We start from the raw sequence: 23,773 nt of genomic DNA, 5'->3' as shown, positions 1-23,773 counted from the left end.
TTATGATCCACTCTTTATTGCATAAAAAGTGTTCTAGTTAGGATTTTCAAGGACGAAAACTCCGACTATGTGTCTGAAAACAATTTTTATTATACAATGTAACAACATAACAATAATTAAGATTTTGTTATGAAATATAATAGCAATAAAACAATGATGTTTGTAACACTTGATATACAAACATAGCAAATATATGTGCACACTTAAAAATATATATTCACATAGTAAATAAGTAAACGGCACCATAGTACACATTTATGAGCCGCTCTTTAACGCATAAAAAGTGTTATAGTTGGGATTTTCAAGGAAGAAAAATCAGACTATGTGTCTGAAAACAATTTTTATTATACAATATAACAACATGACAATAATTATGATTTTGTTATGATACATAATAACAATAAAAAAATTAGGTTTATAACATTTGATATACAAACATAGCAAATATATATGCACGCTTAGAAATATATATTCACATAGTAAATAGGTAAACGACACCATGGTACACATTTATGAGCCGCTCTTTAACGCATAAAAAGTGTTATAGTTGGGATTTTTAAGGAAGAAAAATCAGACTATGTGTTCGAAAACAATTTTTATTATACAATATAACAACATAACAATAATTATGATTTTGTTATGATATATAATAACAATAAAAAAATTATTTTTGTAACATTTGATACACAAACATAGAAAATATATATGCACGCTTACAAATATATATTCACATAGTAAATAGGTAAACGACACCATGGTAAACATTTATGAGCCACTCTTTATTACATAAAAAGTGTTATAGTTGGGATTTTCAAGGAAGAAAAATCCGACCATGTGTCTGAAAACAATTTTCATTAAACAATGTAACAACATAACAATAATTACATTCTAAGCTATGAAATATAATAGCAATAAAACAATGATGTTTGTAATAATTGACATACAAACATAGCAAATATATGTGCACACTTAAAAATATATATTCACATAGTAAATAGGTAAACGACACCATGGTAAACATTTATGAGCCACTCTTTATTGCATAAAAAGTGTTATAGTTGGGATTTTCAAGGAAGAAAAATCCGACCATGTGTCTGAAAACAATTTTCATTAAACAATGTAACAACATAACAATAATTAAGATTTTGTTATGAAATATAATAGCAATAAAACAATGATGTTTGTAACACTTGATATACAAACATAGCAAATATATGTGCACACCTAAAAATATATATTCATATAGTAAATAGGTAAACGACACCATGGTAAACATTTATGAGCTGTTCTTATTGCATAAAAAGTGTTATAGTTGGGATTTTCAGAGAAAAATCCGACCATGTGTCTGAAAACAATTTTCATTAAACAATGTAACAACATAACAATAATTAAGATTTTGTTATGAAATATAATAGCAATAAAACAATGATGTTTGTAACACTTGATATACAAACATAGAAAATATATGTGCACACCTAAAAATATATATTCACATAGTAAATAGGTAAACGACACCATGGTAAACATTTATGAGCCACTCTTTATTGCATATATATATATATATATATATATATATATATATATATATATATATATATATATATATATATATATATATATATATATATATTTATATATATATATATATATATATATATATATATATATATATATATATATATATATATATATATATATATATATATATATATATATATATATATATATATATATATATATATATATATATATATATATATATATATATATATATATATATATATATATATATATATATATATATATATATATTTATTTATATATATATATATATATATATATATATATATATATATATATATATATATATATATATATATATATATATATATATATATATATATATATATATATATATATATATATATATATATATATATATATATATATATATATATATATATATATATATATATATATATATATATATATATATATATATATATATATATATATATATATATATATATATATATATATATATATATATATATATATATATATATATATAATATATATATATATATATATATATATATATATATATATATATATATATATATATATATATATATATATATATATATATATATATATATATATATATATATATATATATATATATATATATATATATATATATATATATATATATATATATATATATATATATATATATATATATATATATATAAGATGTCAGATGCTCCGAGTATAATTGACAAAATCTAAATATGAGATTGAATAAATGCTTTATCAGCATCCCGTGTCGGATATGTTGGATAAAATTGACAAAATCTAAGTGTCAGAGGGAATAAATTTTTTATCAACATCTTTGGTTAGATACATCAAATATAATTGACAAAATCTAAGTATAAGAGTGAATAAATGCTTTATCAGCATCCTTTGCCGGATATGTCGGATAAAATTGACAAAATCTAAGTTTGAATAAAATTTTTTCAACATTCTCTGTCAGATACATCGGATGAAATCGACAAAATCTAAGTATCAGATTGAATAAATGCTTTATCAACATCATTTGTCGGATATGTCGGATAAAATTGACAAACTCTAAGCATCAGAGTGAATAAATGCATTATTAAATCCTTTGTCGGGTATGTCGGATAAAATTGGCAAAATCTAAGTATCAGAGTCATTATGTTCTATATCAACATCCTTTTCTCGGATACATGGGATAAAATTGACACAATCTATGTGTCAGAGTGAATAAATTTTTTTTTACCAACATCTTTTGTCAGATACATCGAATATAATTGACAAAATCTAAGTATCAGAGTTAATAAATGCTTTACCAACATCCTTTGTCGGGTATATCGGATAAAATTGACAAAATCTAAGTATCAAATTGAATAGATGCTTTATAAACATCATTTATTTGACATCCTGGATACAATTGACAAAATCTAAGTATCAGAGTGAATAAATCATTATCAACATCCTTTGTCTGATATGTCGGATAACATTGACAAAATCTTAGTATCAGAGTGATTAAATTCTATATCAACATCTCTTTCTCGGATACATGGGATAAAATTAACAAAATCTAAGTATCGGAGTGAATAACTGCTTTATCAATATCCTTTAAATGCACTATCATCATCGGGTATATTATCGGGTATATCGGATAAAATTGACAAAATCTAAGTATCAGATTGATTAAATTCTATATAAACATCCCTTTCTGAATACTTGGAATAAAATTGACAAAATCTAAGTGTCAGAGTGAATAAATTTTTTTATCAACATCTTTTGAAAATAAATAAATGTATCAGAATTAATAAATGCTTTATCAACATCCTTTAAATGCATTACCAACAACATTTGTCGCATATTTCAGATAAAATTGACAAAATTTAAATGTCGGAGAAGTATCAGAGTGATTAAATTCTATATCAACATCCCTTTCTCGGATACATAGGATAAAATTGACAAAATCTAAGTATCAGAGTGAATAAATGTTTTATCAACATCCTTTAAATGCATTATCAACATGATTTGTCGGATACGTCTGATAAAATTGACAAAATCTAAATGTTAGAGTGAATAATTTTCATATCAACATCCTATGTCAGATACATCTGATAAAATTGACAAAATCTAAGTATCAGGGTGAGTAAATTCGTTTTCAACTTTTTTAGCGGATACATTAGATAACTGTCATAAAATCCAAGTTATATTTATTTTGACTTCATGCGTCTTTACGTTGAATTTAGGTTAGACCGGTTAGATTTTGTCAATTTTATCCTAAAATCCGACAACGGATGCTGATAAAGCATTTATTTACTCTGATACTTAGATTTTGTAAATTATGTTTGATGTATCTGACAAAGGATGTTGATAAAAAAATTATTCACTTACACTTAGATTTTGTCAATTTTATCCACCATATCTGACAAAGGGTGCTGATAAAGCATTTGTTCACTCCGATATTTAGATTTTTGCGAATTATATTTGTCGTATGTTACAAAAGATGTTGATAAAAAAAAATTTTCACTCTAACACATAGATCTGGTCAATTTTATTCCATGTATTCGAGAAAGGGATGTTGATATAGAATTTAATCAATCTGATACTTAGATTTTGTCAATTTTATCCGACATATCTAACAAAGGATGTTGATAAAGGATTTATTCACTATGATACTTAAACTCTGTCAATTTTATCCAATGTATCTGACAAAAGATGCTGGTAAAAAATTATTCACTCTGACACATAGATTTTGTCAATTTTATCCCATGTATCAGAGAAAAGGATGTTGCTACAGAACATAATGACTCTGATACTTAGATTTTGTCAATTTTATCCGACATACCCGCCAAAGGATGTTGATAAAGCATTTATTCACTCAGATACTTAGATTTTGTAAATTATATTCGATGCATCTGACAAAAGATGTTGGTAAAAAAAATTATTCACTCTGACACATAGATTTTGTCAATTTTATTCCATTTATCCGAGAAAAGGATGTTGATATAGAACATAATGACGCTGATGCTTAGATTTTGTCAATTTTATCCAACATATCCGACAAAGGATGCTAATAATGCATTTATTCACTCTGATACTTAGATTTTGTCAATTTTATCCTTCATATCCGACAAATGATGTTGATAAAGCATTTATACTTTGATACTTAGATCTTGTCAATTATATTTGATGTATCTGACAAAAGATGTTGATAAAAATAAATTATTCACTCTGACAATTTGATTTTGTCCATTTTATCCAACATACCCGACAAAGGATGCTGATAAAGCATTTATTCACTCTGATGTTTAGATTTTGTCAATTATACTCGGTGTATCTGACATCTTATATATATATATATATATATATATATATATATATATATATATATATATATATATATATATATATATATATATATATATATATATATATATATATATATATATATATATATATATATATATATATATATATATATATATATATATATATGTATATATGTAAAAAAAAGGTTGAAAAATAGCGTGTTAGAAAAAAAATAATAAAAAATAACTTCAAAAAAAAGTAAAAAAAAATGGGGGGAGGGGGCCAAAAACGTTGGGAGATGGGTCCCTTGGAGGTTGAGGATAGGGGACTTTTGGAGATAATTGAGGTCCTTGGTGGTTAAGGTCATTGGTGCTTACGATCCTTGACGAATCATACTCATAATCGTCTCACTACTTGATTTGCAAGGATTTCTAAGGATTGTTCTGAATTTTTTTATTACAATTTTTTTCTTGCCATCTATATCTGTATTAGTATCAACTTTTTAGTATACTAGAATGTTATAGCATATTTTATAATGACAGCACTGTTCAAATAGTACTTCTGTATTATACAGAACACATCGGAGAAGTAAAGCTAGGTCCACTCACAAGGTCATTTTATCATCGTCAACCAATTCCACAGATTGATGCTATTCCAAATTTATAATAAATAAGCTATGAGTTCACAACCCCTTCGGGCTTACACTTAACTGGTATTCAGTTTAACCCTTTTTTACCACCTTCATACAATCCAATCACTAATTAAGATCAATCTCACCCCTATTATTCAATCATCAATTAAGATTATTCATGTACTCCAATTTGCAACTGCTATACCTTTTTTCGCAAATAGAGTTATTTTTTGGTAAATAATTTAACACCATATGCCATCGATCCTAGACAAGATGCAAGGTACCTTTAGCCTAGAGGTGATTAGTGTTTGACAATTTTTGAATCCGAAACATGCAAGGCTTGGCTGTATCTTTAGTAAAAACATTAATCATACGAAAAAACACGATTATCTAACGCTACAACTGAAGCCAATATTTTTTACAGAAGACTCAGTAAACCTTTGAATACGTAATGTGAAGAAGTTTAATTTGGTTTAATAAACTTAGAAGTAATTACCCTTTTCATAAACATTAGTTGTTCTATTAATGAACCCGTGAAACTACACACAGATTCTTGTGTAATTCCCTATACATCTCTGATTGGCCCCAAAAAATGGGTGTTGCCTCAGAAACCCGTCTGCTAAGACATATACCAGTCCTAGTGATAGCCCGTGGTAAGGCTTGTACCTGTGCTCTTTGAAAAGGTGTAGAGCTTCATTCAACTTGATACGCTTCAGTTTTTCCTAGGGCCTCTATTGAACGTGGTTCCTAGGGACTCAAGCAAATAGCACAGTGATTCCTAGGGCCTCAAGCAAAGTATAATGTCACAATCCACTAACGGGTATTCTGTTAAGAAAAAAAATGAATAAATAATTGAAAAAGCTGAAAATTAGGAAAATTTTGTTTTTAAATGAGAGCTAAGAGTAACATCAAAACTCAAACAAACGGGAATTGTCCTAAAAACAAGGGGGATGCCGCCTTTCTCAATCCAGTCCTCTGGATTGAGATCTTTTTTTAGGTATCGATCGCAAACTAGGTCTTTTTAGTATCTCCTGTAATGTTTTCTGTAAAAAACTTGTTTTTTCAATTGATTTCTATTTGCTTTTAAAATAATACTCAGACAAACCTAAGATTATTAATTTCTTGTTGATGATTTTAACAATATCTTTGCTACAGACCCCCAAACTGATTGATTAAAATGATCTCTTCTTTCTTTACATAACGTCATAAATGATCGAGACGAGTTCTTTTCAGAACTCGTCGTTGATTCAACTAATTACGGTAATTACCTGTTGTTCTTATTAAACAGGTAGCACGTGCACTTCCTTGGGATTTTTTATGTCTTTATTTTTAATCTGATCTTTAGATAAAATGTCTAGACTGAAATTTTGCCAAGACACCATGTTTCACACGATGGTTTTTATGTTCAAAAATTCCGTTCAGGGGCTCTGTTGCCCTCTTATCATTTTGTATCTTAAGAAGGGAATCGGAACTCAGGAACTGGCGTCTCTCCCTCCACAGAAAATTTCCCCTCGTGAAATTTTCCCTACAGAATTCCCTCACGGAAAATTCCCCCGTGGAAAATCCCTCTGGATAATCCCCCTCCCCCCATGGACAATTTATCCACGTGTAAAATTGAGCAGTCACATAGAAAGTGCAAAATAGGTACATCAAAATGTTGATCAGATGTTCTAAGAGGCAACAAAACGACCAACTATAAAAAAAAACAGTTCTAGGACCGGGACTGGTTGGTTTCCAAACAATTTAGGCTTACAAAAAAAAGGACTAAAACTCTCAATTTCCGATCGAATACACATCCACCAAATTTTCTACAGCGTGAGGTGGAGGTTGGGGATGAGGAAAAGGCAGCCCCTCTCTTATGCGAAATAAATTCTGCTCGTTTTGGTGGTTTAATGTTACTCTTTACTATTATAATAACGGCGTAAACGAGAAACATTACTGGAATTTAAGAGGGAGTATATATCTATTGCTACCTCCACCTTCTTTCTTATAACTAATTTTGTGTTTAAATGAAAGCTCAGTGAGAGTTAGGAGGTTTTGGCATTAAAATGCAACTCTTGAAGCATCTGCCACCCTCCCTAACTAAAATACAGTTAGAAAACCCTAATGTAGAGGTTTAAAGCTCTCATCTACAAATATCTAGAAATGTGTATTTTTACCAAAGAAACATCATGGATGTGCGATCACTTTATATATATATATAATATATATATATATATATATATATATATATATATATATATATATATATATATATATATATATATATATATATATATATATATATATATATATATATATATATATATATATATAAGGACCATATATGAAAAATAGTTCTAGGACAAGGGCTGATTGGTCTTCAATCATTTTCAACTTAAAAATAAGAATTAGAGCTCTCAATTTCGATCGAATAAGCATCCTCCAAAGTTTCTACGACAATAAGGGGGAGGCTCTGAATGAATTAAGGGGCAGCTGTCTCGTATAAAAAATAAGTTTTGCTCATTTTGGGGTTTAATGTTACTCTTTACTTTCATAATAACAGTGTAGACCAGAATTATTCCAAGAAAATAAGTCAAATTATATATCAATTTCAACAATCACCACCCCCCCCCCTTCCTTTGAAACAATTCTGTATAAAACAGTTAGTGGTAACGAACTGTAGGCTATAGTAAGAGTAACTAAATAGTAACTGAAACTCTAAAAAATGGAATTTTAATATAAATAGATAAATCTAAAGAATTATATTTTCATGCTGATTTTAAATATGTAAGGGTCATCAAGTTTACTCATATCCATCAAAACTTATGAGCCTGATAAAATTTACCTTATTTAAAAAAGGGAAAACACCCCTTAAAAGTCATAGACTCTTAATGAAAACTACACCATCGGATTCAGCGTAACAGAGAACAATACTATAGAGGTTTCAGAGCTCCTATCTGCGAAAATGTGGAATTTTGTATTTTTGCCAGAAGAAAAATCACGGATGCGTGTTTATTTGCCTTTTCCCCCAGGGGTGTTCGTATCGACCCATAAGTCCTAGAATTTTGCGAGAGGCCTTAATTCACCAAAAATGAAGTTTCTAGTGCCTTTTTTAATGAAAAAAAAATTAAAATAGAATCACTTTTATAAAAAAACTGTATTTTAGTTGTCTTTTCATATTTTCAAAGATAGTTGATTTTTTAAGAAATCATAACCATATATGAAGTAATAAGTGACGTGACGTAAGATCTAATAGCAATTGTGTATTAATAACCATATATGACTCAATGAGTGGCGTTACGTAAAAATTGAAAAAGTCAGTTTTTATTTTATTTTTAGTTCAGAATCGATAAAGTTAAAAACAGCAAAAACATTTATGGCATCTGAGCAATAATTTTAATCTTATAATTTAACTGGAAAAATATGTGAAAATTTTAAAATTAGTTCTATTTTTGTTAGGTTTTTGATACTTCATACGAGAATTAAACACAAAGGGTTTGCTAATATTTAATTCCATAAGAAAATTATTTATTGTAATGGATTCATAAGTAATAAAAAGGAAATTTAAGGACAAGAAAAGATATGAAAGTTGAGCTAAAAAGCTTGCTGGCAAAAGGAAAGAGAATTGTGAGAAAAACAAGGACGTTCTCAAATTGATTGCCAAAAACCGATATAAGCAGGATGAGAAAGCAGCAGCTCCAAATAAACGTCGTGTGATAATCAAATACAGAAATGAGGCTTATCGTCTGAACACTATCAAGTCTGCATCAATCAAATAAAGAAATGATGAGTCCTATCGTCTGAATATTATCAAGTCTGCGTCAATCCGGAGAAACATTAAATACAGAGATAATGAAGAGTATCGTCAAAATTACATCAAATCAGTCTCATGGAAACAAAGAAACAAATACACAAGTGATGAAATATATCGCAGAGATCATTTTGAAAAGATTACTGTTTACAATATGTTTAAAAGATACAAGGGTTGATTTTTTTCTTTTTGTAAGGAACAGATGAGAAAAATGTGAAAAAAGTCATCAAATTTTACAAAAATTTTAATAGAAGCCGCAGGTTGACGAAAAATGCACAGTCCTGCTTCATAAGCCAGTCCACGCACAATTCAACTTCGACTCTGGCTAATAACAGGCAATCCGGTTTATTTGTAAGAAATTATTGAAAAAGATGGGTATATACGTCCAAGGCTGTAGCAAATATGAAGTCAGATTTAGAAAACTTAAACACTATCTTTGATATGCACAAAAAAATAATAGAAAGTATCCAGCCATTGAAATTGAACTTCTACTAGAAAAAGCTAACGCGGTCATTTACATAGCTTCAAATTCACTAGCAAAACTGCATGCAATCATCCAAAAGCAGTTTTCAAAGTTCTTAGAGCATCCATCAAAAACAGATTATGTCCCTGATGTTGAAGAATTCACCCTTGCAATGGGAAATGTCAGAGAACATTTTGTGTATAACGAAGCATATCATCTTGAATCTGTGTATAAAATCTTTGGTGTCAACCATTGCTTGAGATGTGGTGACAGTGGTGACCTTTTCGGTGCAAATCCGATTGACGAGGAAGGAAAAGCCCTATTTTTCTCTATGGTAATAATCAAGCTGTAGAAGTTGGTAATAGTTGCTTGTGTATGAGTACAACACAGAATTACACAAAGGATCAATATAGCTCATCATAAATTGTGTCAGTAAAGAGAATCTTATATAGTAGTTATTAATAGAAGTTTTGTATAGACTTAATTAATTAGAAATCATGCCTGGTAATTAAAAAGCTAGACCTGTCCAGGACTTTAACCCGAGACCTTCAGCATCCAATGCAGAGATTTTACTCCAAGATCAACTGGCCGATATTTTTATATATTAATGTTGCATATATTAATGTTGCAAATGATCCAAGAATATGCAGAATACGCAGGAATTACGCGTTAATTTACAACACGTTCAAAATTTTTAGTTTTTAGTGTTTATATATGATCTATATAAGGAATATTTATTACAGATGATAATTTGGACAATGATTTGCGTTTTTGAGCTTCTCCAGCTTATTGCGACCGAATTTAGGGTTAAAAAAGGAGTATCGTTTCGCAGAATGAATACAATCAAACCCAGCGAAGGTTACTGGCAAATAATGATTAGGTTTGATGCTCCAGACTTACCAACCCGCAAAAATCAAGTAACGATACTTGCAAATAATCTGGAAAGGACAAGAAGAGAATTGAAAAAAACTCTTAACCCGCCTCCTTTCACACCCCCTCAGGTAAAAGAAAAAGAAATAAAAGTATCATTATTTCAAACTCAGGCAAATTCGTTGTTCAATGTACTGAACAACCAAATTAATGGGGTTTTAGAAGATATAAAAAGAATTGTAATTACGCTGCAAAAACAAAAACAAAACAAAAACGAACCAGACAATACATTGGCCAGAAAGAAAAGAAGCTTAATCGGTATTGTAGGGGAAATCTCAGAATATATACTCGGTACGATATCTGAGACAACGTGGAAGGAAGCAGAAAAACGAATAGGGACAGTCGAAGTAACAAATCAAAATCTTCTACACTTGGTAGACAAACAACTAACAATCTTGAAACATCACGAAACAAGGATATCCAAAATCGAAGAAAAAGTTAATCAAACAATCAGTACGCTTTCCATTCTTAAAAAGGAGATAGCCAATGCAGTATTCATAACTCTAAAACGAATAATAGGAAATCAAAGTGAAATAATAGAAGATATAAATCTTGAGATGGCTCTACAGTTATTATCTAGTGCCATAATGGAAATATCTGATGAATTTAATTAATTGGAGTTAGAGTTTCTAGCCCTTTTGACAAAAAATTACCAGCACGACTTCTAAACCCAGTTAAATTAATAAAAGTACTCAAAACCATAGAAAGTCATTTGCCTTATCATTTGAGACTAGGACTAGAACCAAATTTCGAGAATATTCCATACTTTTATAGCATGGCGGAAAACTATTTGCAAATTAAGCAAGGGAAGTTATGGATATTTTTAAAGGTACCCCTAGTTAAAAATGAAGAATACGCACTGTTCCAAATTAATACTTTCCCTACAAGGTTGACGAACACCACAAGCTGGCTTAAGATAAATAATTTGCCCCCATATATAGCAATTTCCAACTTAAAATATAGGATACCAGAGCAACAGGAAATAATTATATGTCAAAACAATAAACTTCCCTTTTGCAAATTAGGGACTATATCGTATCTACGCGCAAGAAAAATCTGTGCTATTAAACTTTGGGTGGAAATGGATCACTCAAATCCCCTACCAAAAGAATGTGATGTTGATATAGTAAGCGAAATTAATCTTGAACTATGGAAAAAAATAAGTGAAAATGATTTCATATTCAGCGTTCTACAACCCTATATGGCACAGTTGAGATGCAAAAATTCTTCAAGGTTGAAGAATACAAGAGATATACGAATGGAATGGATGGTCCTGATTATTATTCCCCCATCCGGCGGTTTAATGACCAGAGAGACAATTATATCATCTCCAGATGTGAATATTACGGAGATAAAAAAGAACAAATGGGGTATAAAACCGATTCCCAACATATATGTTTGTAAAGCAGCGAATTTGGAACAAGATAATGAAAAAATTAAGAAAGTACAAAAGATTATAAAGAAATTAATTGATATCTCCATACCGAAAAAAATAAAAGGAGAAACACCCAGATTTCTGACAACCCTGGAAAATCTAAATAAAAATCTGGAGATAAATTATCCTATTTTCCAAACAGAAATAGAAAGAACCACTTACTATAAAGGCTTATTAGCCTATACTTGGGGATATTTCATAACTACTATCGTGGTTCTGGGATTGATTATATGTGGTCTTAAATATTGGTATTCTATGAAACATCAAACCTTCGGGGGGATGGATATAATAAACCTTGTCTGCACTAAACCATAATCTATCGCAAAAAAATGATTATCTACAATCGCAGACAATTCAGTTGGCACTATGATTTCATAAATATGAAAGTAAAAGAGAAATCTATGATAGATAATGGGGCGATTTTATTACTGTGTCAGCAATAATACTTAATACTGTCAATAAATTAGTAATTCGAGTGTTTACTGATGAAAAAAAAGAGTTATAACACTTTTTAGTGTTGCTTTGCGAAAAATCGACTTTAAAAAAAAATACTTAATGCTTTAAAGTAACTTCTAAAACTTTAACCAAATATATTTTTAGGTAAAAGTTTTTGTTACTTAACATACTTGTGTAAGTTATTACATAATGCTTATATATATATATACTATATTTTTATTTTCTTTAAGTTTTAACTAGTAATTTAATGCAATATATAAATGTTTGACATCGAGTCAACGCATAAATATATTTTTATTGTTAAACAATCTGTTCAGTAATTAATAATTTTATATTAAGAGTAAAAAGAGGAGAAAGTAATTAAAAGTAATTAACTTTCGATAAAAAAAAGAATGCAGTGATACATACAAATTTTGAGTGTTTCTTTTTACTATATATATAGGTAACAAATTATGCTTTATGTGTATACTAATGTGAATATTTATTTTAAATACAGCCTTAGTTTTTTTTTGGAAATCAAATTTTTCGTAACATCCTTTCGGATCCATTTTTTTTTTCAATCATATTTTGACAAATGTTTGGAAAGTAACAAATTTTGAAGCCACTTCAAATGTATCCTGATACTATCATCTCATACCATCAGAAACCAAACCATACTTGATCAACTAATATTTTGGAAATTATAGCAGTATTACAGACTTTACTACAAGTTCATCAGAAAGTGAGATAAAATGAGAACTTAATTTAGGCCTAGAGAATGTGCTACATAGCCCAAATGGCTTATATTATTGAAATATGTGAAAATGCTTTGTGCTGGAAAAATGTGTGAAAATTTAAAAACCAAAAATGTTATGTGTAATTAATCCAAAGCGTTTCTAAAACCAAAAACAAACGGCATATCAACCACTTAACAAAGATTTAAATTATTAATGAAAATTAAGTTTAAAGTCAAATAATTCATAAAGTTTTCTAATAAAATTTGAAATCTAATTTAACCAGAACCAATAATATAGTGTTTAAGCCGCTTGGGATCAAGTTAAAACAGAAGATGCATATGAAGAAGGATAAAAAGTGTATTTTTTAGTCCCAGAGACAGAGAAAAAGAGAAACAAGTATGAATTTCAAATTGAAATCCTTCGAAAAAAAAGAACATGGCCTATATTGGATCAGAAACATGACCCTAAGAAAACCCATTAAGGGTATATGCATATAATGACCCAAAGATGGCAGCATAATAGCTTTATAGCTGTAAACAAAATTATATTGTTTTAAAAGCAAAATGTTGAGAATTGGGACAATTCTTCTTTAAATGGGGAGTATTGTGATAAAGCTTCTAATTTAGTCAATTTGGAATTTAGTAAAAATATATTAAGACGCAAATACAAAGTTTAGAAATGCCACTTTTTATTAAGATAAGGAACATATCCTGCCAGGTTTCTGCTTAACGGGAAATTGAGAAATCACCACTTCCTAGCTGTTACGTGGGATGGGTTAAAGGAAGGTGTGGTTGATAAAAATGTATAAAAGATACATTTTATGGGAAGTGGCAGATTTAGACTGATACTAACTTTATGCCGGACTGACCTCTGGTCCGTTGTTTTAGAAATACCTTGGAATTTTGTCTTATCATTGTAAGTGTCTAAGTATTCTATTATATGTTATTATAGTTTTCCAAGACTTGTAGTCTACTTGGGACAGCCAGTCCCAGTAGAAAGTATATATCTAGTATTATTATATTTTAATTGAATAAAATTATTGCATCATAGCCAACCTCTCTACGATCTACTTTTAGCCCCTCGAACATAACCTGTCGGTACACCTAATTAGTTCGATCATAGCCTAAGGCACGCTACCAAAGTTTAATTACCTTAGGGCCAGAGTTTATCTCCCCTATAAATGGAGAAATAAAGGCATCTACGACAACATCACCCTAAATAACATAAAAGGATCATTAGAAGAACAAACTATTGCACATATTGGACTTCATTAGTTAGCTGATTCTTTTAGGTTTGTATCTTACTATTCCGATGAAGAAATCCGGTTTGCAGTGGTAGCTAGCAAGCTAGGTAGAGACGATCACGTCCAATGTTAAGATATATTATGACCCATAACTCCCAAAAATAGAGTGAGATCAAAACAAAAAGTACACCATTAGAACCACTTTTTCCAAAACCCTCTATAGGAAAACCCCTGTCATTTGGCTTTAACAGCAAGCGAAATTTATTGGCTTGAAAATCAAGAGAAGTGGCAGCTACTACAGCATTCTACCCAGACAGGATTTTTGTTTCTCTCTTTTCTTCTTGTCCACAGATAGCTTGGCACTGGAACATCGTAGAGAGTTGTTCAATGGCTCATTTTAAAGGAAATTAAGAGATCTAGTGCCATTTGTAATTTATTTATTTTATATTTTAAATCCAATCAATTTTCCCACTAAAAACTTCCCACTAAAAACTACATTTTTATGGCCAGTCTTGATGAATGACGTCATAATCATAGGTAGTAACCATATATGAAGTAATAAGTGAATGCAATATTTATACGTGATTATATTTCGACAAGATTATATAAGACATACATATTGGATCGATATACTTCATTATAAATGGTGACTATGTAAGTTCCAACGGGTATTAAATAAAGGACCGATATAGTTTATCATAGATGGTATTTGTCAATTAGTTTTTCTTATATAATTATCCATTATTATGTAAAATGCAGTAATTTTTGGGGCGTTTAAAAAAAATTTATTTGTTAACTGAAACTATTTCATTATTATATATTGAATAATTCCTGAAAATTTTAAATACAATAATTTTAATTAACTGCAAACTGCAAAAATATTTATGATGTCTGAAAAATAATTTTAATGTTTTAATTCAAACCAGAAAAATACCTGAAAATTTTAAAATTAGTTTGGTTTTTCGTTCGCTTAAAGTATCTCGTTACGCCATTTTATCGGGTATAAATCATAATATTTCCCATACCGGAAATCGAAGTCGAGCCAACTGGGTGAGAGTCAGCTATCCCAACCATTAGACTTTGTAGGATATATTAAAATATATGATTAATGAAGTTTATGATAAAGAACAAATTTTAGATTTAGTTAGCTGCTTGATTCTTTGAGGATCGTCTCTTACTATTTCAAAGAAGTCTCTTACCCATTCAAGAGTTTCGTGGGATATCTAGACCCTTTTTTATGGTAAGAAACGTTTTACAACGTTTTTGCGACGTTCTTTTCATCTAATTTTCGCCTCCCTTTCTAGGAATTTTTAGCATAGTTGAGGCCTCACCCACGGCTTTTATTTATGACTTTAATTTATCAACAAATTGTTATTTGAAAAACACGCGACGTTCTGTGACATTTAGACGACGTTTTTATGATCTGAGGATAAAAGTTAGACGACCAGTGCTTTCAGCTAAATTTTTACCCATTTCAAAACTTCATTAGGCCATTCAAACCCTATTTGAATTTTACCAACTATTTGCTTATAAAACGTTTCGACCATAGGCTATTCTAGTGACCGAATTTTTTGCCCCCACTTCCAGGATTGTTCAGAGTGGTCATCTTTTTTTCTTCCATTCGCGAGTTTTTGCTTCTTATCGAAAAGTGTGACTATAATATAGCTTTCAATTTACTATAATAAGACATCGATGGATAGGGTCTTTTTGCGTTTCCTAAAGGCTGGTTTTAAGATCATGGCTGCAGCGGTTGCCGCAACCTACAAAGGAGGGAACCTTGACCCATAGTAGTAAAAAGTTAAAAATCATGTTTACAAAAACTGTCAAGTGAGGAAAATTTCCAATTTTTAGGTGATTCGAGAATGTTAACCATATATAAATTAGTCTTAATAGTAAAATTTTATTTAGAAAGCAAATTTATGGGAATATCGAAAAACAGCCTGAAACCCCTAAAATGGTGTATAAACTGGAATCACCACGGCTGAAAATTCTAGTCAGGGAATTTACAGTCCACTGGCTTGAACAACATCTCTGCTGCTAGAAAGACAATGGAACATCATAGAATTAATACTTAAAATTAGCTCAATAGAGCCTAATACAATTAAATAAAAAAACAAGTTTTCCTTTAACTGAAAGTAAGGAGCGACATTAAAACTTAGAACGAACGGAAATTATTCCGTATATGAAAGAGGCTGTCCCCTCTTCAACACCTCGCTCTTTAGACTAAAGTTTTTATACTTTTAAAAAGTAGAGTTGTGAGAAAGAGTCAAACTTTAGCGTAAAGAGCGGGGCGTTAAGGAGGGGACAGCCCTTTTCATATACGGAATAATTTCTCTTCGTTTTAAGTTAAAATGTCGCTATTACTTTCAGTTAAAAAGAAAAAAAATTAATTACTGAACGTTTTTGAGTCAATGCAGGTTTTGAATTTGGCTTAACTTACATGAATAGTTAAAACAAAGTTTGCATATTAATTTTACTTTTTTTAATTAATAATAACCTTATAATAATAACCTAAGTTTGATTTTTGTTCGAATTGTTTAAAATTCACTCCTGAATCACAAAGGCTGTTTAATTAGAATAATAACCATTTTTAAACGTTAAAAAAGAAATTAGCGTAAAAGTGAGCTATTGAGGAGAGGTAACCCCTCTCATATACGTAATATTATCTGTTCGTTTTAGGTTTTAATGTTTTTTCTCACTTTTAGTTGAAAAAACTTGTTTTTATTGAATTGCTGATCGTTTTTTAAATTACGTCCGGAAATCCAGCTCTGTGGAAAATTCCCTTCCCCAACGAGAAATTTCTCCATGGAAAGATTCTCCCAAGTAAGTTAAATTAACGATATTTGTGGAACTAATTTTGTAAGGCCTAGTAACAAAACAGCCAAAGAGTTCGAAACTATTTTTATGAAAATGAAAGTCACAATTTGAGCAATTCTCAAATGACTGAAATGAATGAAAGAATAGTCTAGTAAGAGATGATCACGTCCAATGCTACAAAATATAATAACTCATATCTCATGTAAATAGAGTCAGATCAAAACAAAAAGTACACCATTACAATCGCCTTTTCCGAAACCCCTATACAGAAACTTTCTGTCCCTTGTCTTGAAAATCAAGGAAAATATATTGACTTGAAAATCAAGAAAAGTGACAGCTACTATAGCATTCTTCCTAAACGGTATCTTTTATTTCTTTTTCTTTCAACACATAGCTTGGCACTGAAACATAGTAGAGAGTTGTTCAATAGCTCATTTTAAAACTGAATTCCTAGTTCTAGTGCCATTTGTGATAAAAACAATTTTTAAAATAGAATCGATTTTTCCACTAAAATCTGCATTTTTATGGCCAATCTTGATGAATACCAGCTATCATAACCACTAGGACGCTTATCATTGTGCCATCGCGGACTTATGAAAAATAAGTTACGTATAAGACATGATAATGAATTCGCTAATCCGGGTTGTCAAACAGTTCGTGGTAAAGAAATGTATAGCAAGAGCCACTCGTCTAAATAGTAACCAAAACTTTAAAAGCGAAATTTTGATACCAATAGATACATTAAAAGAATTTCACGCTGATGTTAAATATATGTAAGTTTCATCAAGTTTAATGTTATCCATCAAAATTTACGAGTCTGAGACAATTTGCCTTATTTTCGAAAACAGGGTGAAACAACCCCAAAAAGTCATATAATCTTAACAAAAATCATACTACCAGAGTAAGCGCATCAGAGAACCTTACTGTAGAGGTTTCAAGTTCTGTATGCCAAAATGTGGAATTTGGTACTTTTGCCAGAATGACATTAAAAGACGATCATTAGAATTACAAACCTTTGCAAACATTGGACTTAGTTAACTACATGATTGGTTGAGGTTCGTCTCTTACTCTTTCAAAGAAGAAAAAGCCATAGGCAATTTCCTGTTTATAATCATATAGCATAAGACAAGCTCCAGATACAACTGCCGTCATTATCAAACAGTTTTAGCTCTGATGACATCGGTATATTATGACGTTATCATTCGCATAAACGACTGATGTAGTTCTTTGAAATGGGGACTATGTAAGATTCATTGGATAAAGCTGGAGCCTAATAAAGAACAAACCACGGCACATAGTAACACATCCGGGTTGCAGCGGTAACTAGTAGCCTAGTAAGGGACGATCACGTCCATTGTTAAGAAATATAATAATCCATAGCTCCTTAAAAATAGAGTCAGATCAAAACAAAAAGTTGACCATTATCCGAAACACCGAAACCCCTTTTCCTAAACACCTGTATAGGAAACTTTCTGTCCATTTGACTTGAACAGCAAGGGATATTTATTGGGTTGAATATCAAGAAAAGTGGCAGCTGCTACATCATTCTGCCTAAACGGCATCTTTTTTTCTCCTTTTCTTATATTCCACAGATAGCTTGGCACTGGAACATCAGAGAGAGATGTTCAATGGCTCATTTTAAAGGAAATTGCTAGATCTAGTGCTATTTGTAATTAAAAAATTATATTAAGGAACAAACTGTAGCCCATAGTAACTGAAGTAATAAAAGGAATCATTATATAGATGATTAGTTTAATTATATTTTTTAAGAAATCATCGTTAGTAAAAATTTCTCATACCGGTAATCGAACTTGAGTCAACTGAATGAGATATATCTATCCTAACCCCTTGACCATGTAGGATATATTAAAATATCTGATTAATAAAGTTTATGTTAAAGAACAAATTATGGACTTAGTTAGATGCCTGATTCTTTGAGGATTCTTTGAGGATATATATATATATATATATATATATATATATATATATATATATATATATATATATATATATATATATATATATATATATATATATAATATATACCACCTACTGTTAGAATTCTCTGCCAACTGATCATTGATCTGAGCGTTTACCAGTTTTTGGTCAGTAGGCGTTTTGAAGTTAAATTCTCCATCCACTTTTTCAAATAATTGTGAAGCCAAATTTAATATATAAGACCTTGCTACTAAGTTCAATTCAAATAGTAGATTTATTGTTTTGCAAGATATTTATACAGTAACTTTGAAATAATAAGTCAAATATGGCATAATACCCTAAAAAAGTTTACCGATGATAATACTACCACTAAAGCTAAGGTTACTACTACTATTATTTAATATTTCGGTTACTATCAGTTAGGGTTTGTTGTATATTATAACCAAAACATATATATGTATATATATATATATATATATATATATATATATATATATATATATATATATATATATATATATATATATATATATATATATATATATATATATATATATATATATATATATATATATATATATATATATATATATACATATATATATATAGTATATATATATATATATATATATATATATATATATATATATATATATATATATATATATATATATATATATATATATATGTTACCTACTGTTAGAATTCTCTGCCAACTGATCATTTCATAGTGTAATGGTTGACACTTTGGACTTTAAATCCTGCAATCTGCGTTTAAATCTCTGTGGAGCCTGTAAGGATATGATACTTCCTCTGTTAAACCTTTGGATGGGTCTCTCCAAATCTTTTTTTTTACATAAAGGACCAATATAGCTCGGTACAAATTGGGATTAATTAAATTTGTATATAATAATAGTATTTTCGAACAAAATGACGACAATGAAATCCAAGATTCTCATGATATTGAAATCTATGACGTATTCTTTCAGAAAATGAAATTACAGCTGAAGATACATTTTAGTTCAGAATCGATAAAGTTATAAAATGCAAAAACATTTATGGTATCTGGGCAATAATTTTAATCTTGTAATTTAAACTGGAAAAATACCTGAAAATTTTAAAACTAGTTCTATTGTTTGTTAGGTATTTGTTACTTGATACGATAATTTAATAGGCACAATGTTATATTTTACTAGTCCAAAGAAGCACTAAATTTGTAATGTTGTTACAATTGAGCGTATACGGATCAATTTTGAAATTGCAAAAAGTTCCAAGAGGAAAGCTTTACATAAAAGTTTATGTAAAAGACGAAGAAAAGAAGTGTTTTTGTCTAAAGACGAAAGAAGTGGAAGGTGGTATAGGTGGCTTAATATGGAACGGGAAGATTAAATTGCAGGTGTTTCAGGATACAAAAATTACATTTCGTTTGAAGTCAACTCGATTTAAGCTTCGAAATAAGACTATAGGAGAGGGATACTACAGTGTAAAAAAAGAGGATTATTTGAATGAATATTTTCACAGAATACAAATTAATCTAAAGACGATTGGGGAAAATAATATTATAGTTACAAATGAGGTGGGAGAGGTAGATATTGGTATCTTATTGCTAGAGGAAGAGCTAACTAACGACATGAAAAACTTCTACAATTGTTTGACACAATAAATAGAAAAAAGTCAAGTCACAGGCAACTAAGATGTCAAAACAATCAAGTCCCAAACTGTTCAAGTAAGAGCGACTCGTCTCAATAGTAACCGTAACTCTAAAAAACAGAATTTTAATATTAATAGATACATCAAAAGAACTGGATTTTTATGCTGATTTGAAATATAAAAATTTTCTATAGAAAGTTATGAGCCTGAGAATATTTGCCTTGTTTTCAAAAAAAAGAGAAAAACACCCCCTAAAAGTCATAGAATCTTAATGAAAATCACACCATCAGGTTCAGCTCCTATCTGCAAAAATTTGGAATTTTGTATTTTTGGCCAGAAGAAAGATCACGAATACGTGTTTATTTGTTTGCCTTTTACTTTTTACCAGGGGTGATTGTATCGACCCAGCGGTACTAGAATGTCGCGAGAGGGTTCATTAAAACTGAAATTAAAAGTTATAGTGCTGTTTTTAATCTAAAAACCACAAAATTTCAAAATAGAATCACTTTTTACAAAAAACTGCATTTTTGATATATTTTCAAAATGCAGTCTTTTCAAATATATTTGATGTTTTAATCAGTCAAATTACGACCTCTTGCCTATAATAAATTTTATAGGCCACTTGACTATAGTATAGGTTAGTAAAGTTTACATAAAGAACCAATATAGTTCATCATAAATGGTGTTTGTCAATACGGTTTCATTTTATATAATTATCCATTATTATGTAAAATGCAGTAATATTTGGGGGGTCTTTAACAACAATTTATTTGTTAGCTGAAACTAGAATAAATCCTAAAAATTTTATCCGGGTAGCAGCGGTAGCTAGTAACCTAGTAAGAGACGATCACGGCCAATGTTAAGAAATGTAAAAACCCATAACTCCTAAAAAATAGAGTCAGATCAATACAAAAAATAAACCATTAGAACCACCTTGTCCGAAAACCCTGTATAGGAAACTTTCTGTCCCTTGGCTTAATCAGCTAGGGAAATATATTGGCTTAAAAATCAAGAAAAGTGCAACTACTACGGCATTCTGCCTAAATGGCATCTTTTTTTTCTTTTTTTTACATTAAAATGTAAATCATTACGCCATGACGAGTGGGTTGACAGTTCGTCTACCCACTTACAATTCGTCTTTGGAATGAGCATCTTCTTCTTCCTCCTCATCAGGAGCATTAGGTTCTTCTTCTTCCTCCTCATCAGAAGCATGAGCTTCTTCTTCTTCCTCTTCTTCTTCTTCCTCCTCATCAGGAGCATGAGCTTCTTCTTCTTTCTCTTCTTCTTCTTCCTTCTCATCAGGAACAGTCTGTTCATATACTCCACCAGTTTCAAGAAATTTGGACATTCCTTCTAAGTTGCGCTCACCATTGTATTCCACAACCTTGTTGTCTCTTTTTTTGTACAGTTTAATAGTAATTTTGGTGTCTTCTAATTCATTTACAGTAGCATCCATTTTGGCTATAACAATACGTTGGTTGTCCTTGTATTTCTCGGAAAGCTTTTTATAAATAGAGGTCAGTTGTATGCAATGTCCACACCACGGAGCGTAAAATTCCACAAGGACATCTTTGGTGTCATCAAGGACAACTTCACGAAAATTGTTGGCCACTAGAACCTTCACAGGTTTGCTATCCCAATCTTCTGGAATTTTTTCAGACAAGAAGTGAGGCTTTAGCTTATTATCGAGGAAAGCTTGGACGAAAGACTTAATGTTTTTCACGGTAAGCTTGGGGTTTTCAGGATTAAATTTGGTCATATCCTCTTCAATGTTAATGAGTCGCATTGTAGGTAATTCAGTTTTCTTTATGCCAAAAAATTCAATGATGTGCTGATAGTCTTCTTCCTCAGTATCAACGGTCACAAATAGTAGCTGTCCCTTGAAGTCCCTGGCAAGCTGCTTTGCTGCTTCATACGCTTTCTGATATTGTTCGGATATCTTTGAGACAAAAATGAGAAGATGGGATTTAATTTCACCACCAAAGATTTTCGATGATGTGTCATGATTGAATTTGACTACAAGTGGCAGAGATTCATCTTGAACAAAGGTTTTAACAGTATCTTTTGTCCACTCTCCATCAAAATTGCCTCGTCTATTGTCAAACTTTTTGAAGAGGACAATAGCATCATCACTAACGTTATGATCTGCGTATACTTCTTCATCCGACGTAATACCAAACTTGACATCATCCAAACCAGCCGCTACAGAGAGGAATGTTTTGGCCTTTTCTGAGGATTGATCCTTGAAGAAACCAATGACAACTACTTCATTATTTTCAATGAATGCTTTTGATTGGTCTCCATTTTTCAGGTCAATAGCAGGTTGTCCAGTCTTCTTTAAGAGCCAATTAACAATTTCCTCAGATGTTTTGCCACCTGTATATTCTGAAGGTTTCCCATTTCTATAGATCTTCAATGTTGGATATCTCGAATACCATGTTCTTCAGCAAGTTCTTGTTCTTCAGTGGCATCTACTTCACCCAGTTTGATTTGTGAGCCATCAGATTCCAGTTTCTGTGCAGCTTTAGCATATTCAGGTGCAAGGGATTTGCAGTGACCACACCACGGGGCATAGTACTCAACAAGGATGTGCTCATTATCACTCAAGGCACTGGCAACATTTTTCTTAGTGATAACTAATACTCCTTCGTCTTTTTTTATTTCTTCATCTGACAGAGCTAAATGAAGGGTAAGAAAACTAACAATGAGTATTAATTTCATATTTAGAAAACAGTATATCCAATCCAATAATTCGAAAATCAAGTCCAAAATAGAGCAAAATCAACACCAATAAGTATTAGTCAATGTCCCAAAACCAAGCTATAGCACCTTAAATCTACAAAA

At 30.3% G+C, this 23,773-nt stretch overlaps 1 protein-coding gene and 1 pseudogene across 1 annotated transcript in view; both read right to left on the bottom strand.

The window, feature by feature from the left end:
- LOC148947929 (uncharacterized) overlaps window positions 1-23,773 on the bottom strand; it is a 131,805-nt gene that overhangs the window by 89,327 nt on the left and 18,705 nt on the right. The gene's annotated exons all lie outside the window — the stretch shown is intronic.
- Window positions 22,056-23,650, bottom strand: LOC148947932 (protein disulfide-isomerase-like; annotated as a pseudogene).

Source organism: Artemia sp. Qi Xiang Cuo, chromosome 10, assembly GCF_049724085.1.
Source record: "Artemia sp. Qi Xiang Cuo chromosome 10, ASM4972408v1, whole genome shotgun sequence".
NCBI lineage: Eukaryota > Metazoa > Arthropoda > Branchiopoda > Anostraca > Artemiidae > Artemia > Artemia sp. Qi Xiang Cuo.
The sequence above is the reverse complement of the archived record's forward strand: the minus strand, read 5'-3'. Positions and strand labels throughout refer to the sequence as shown.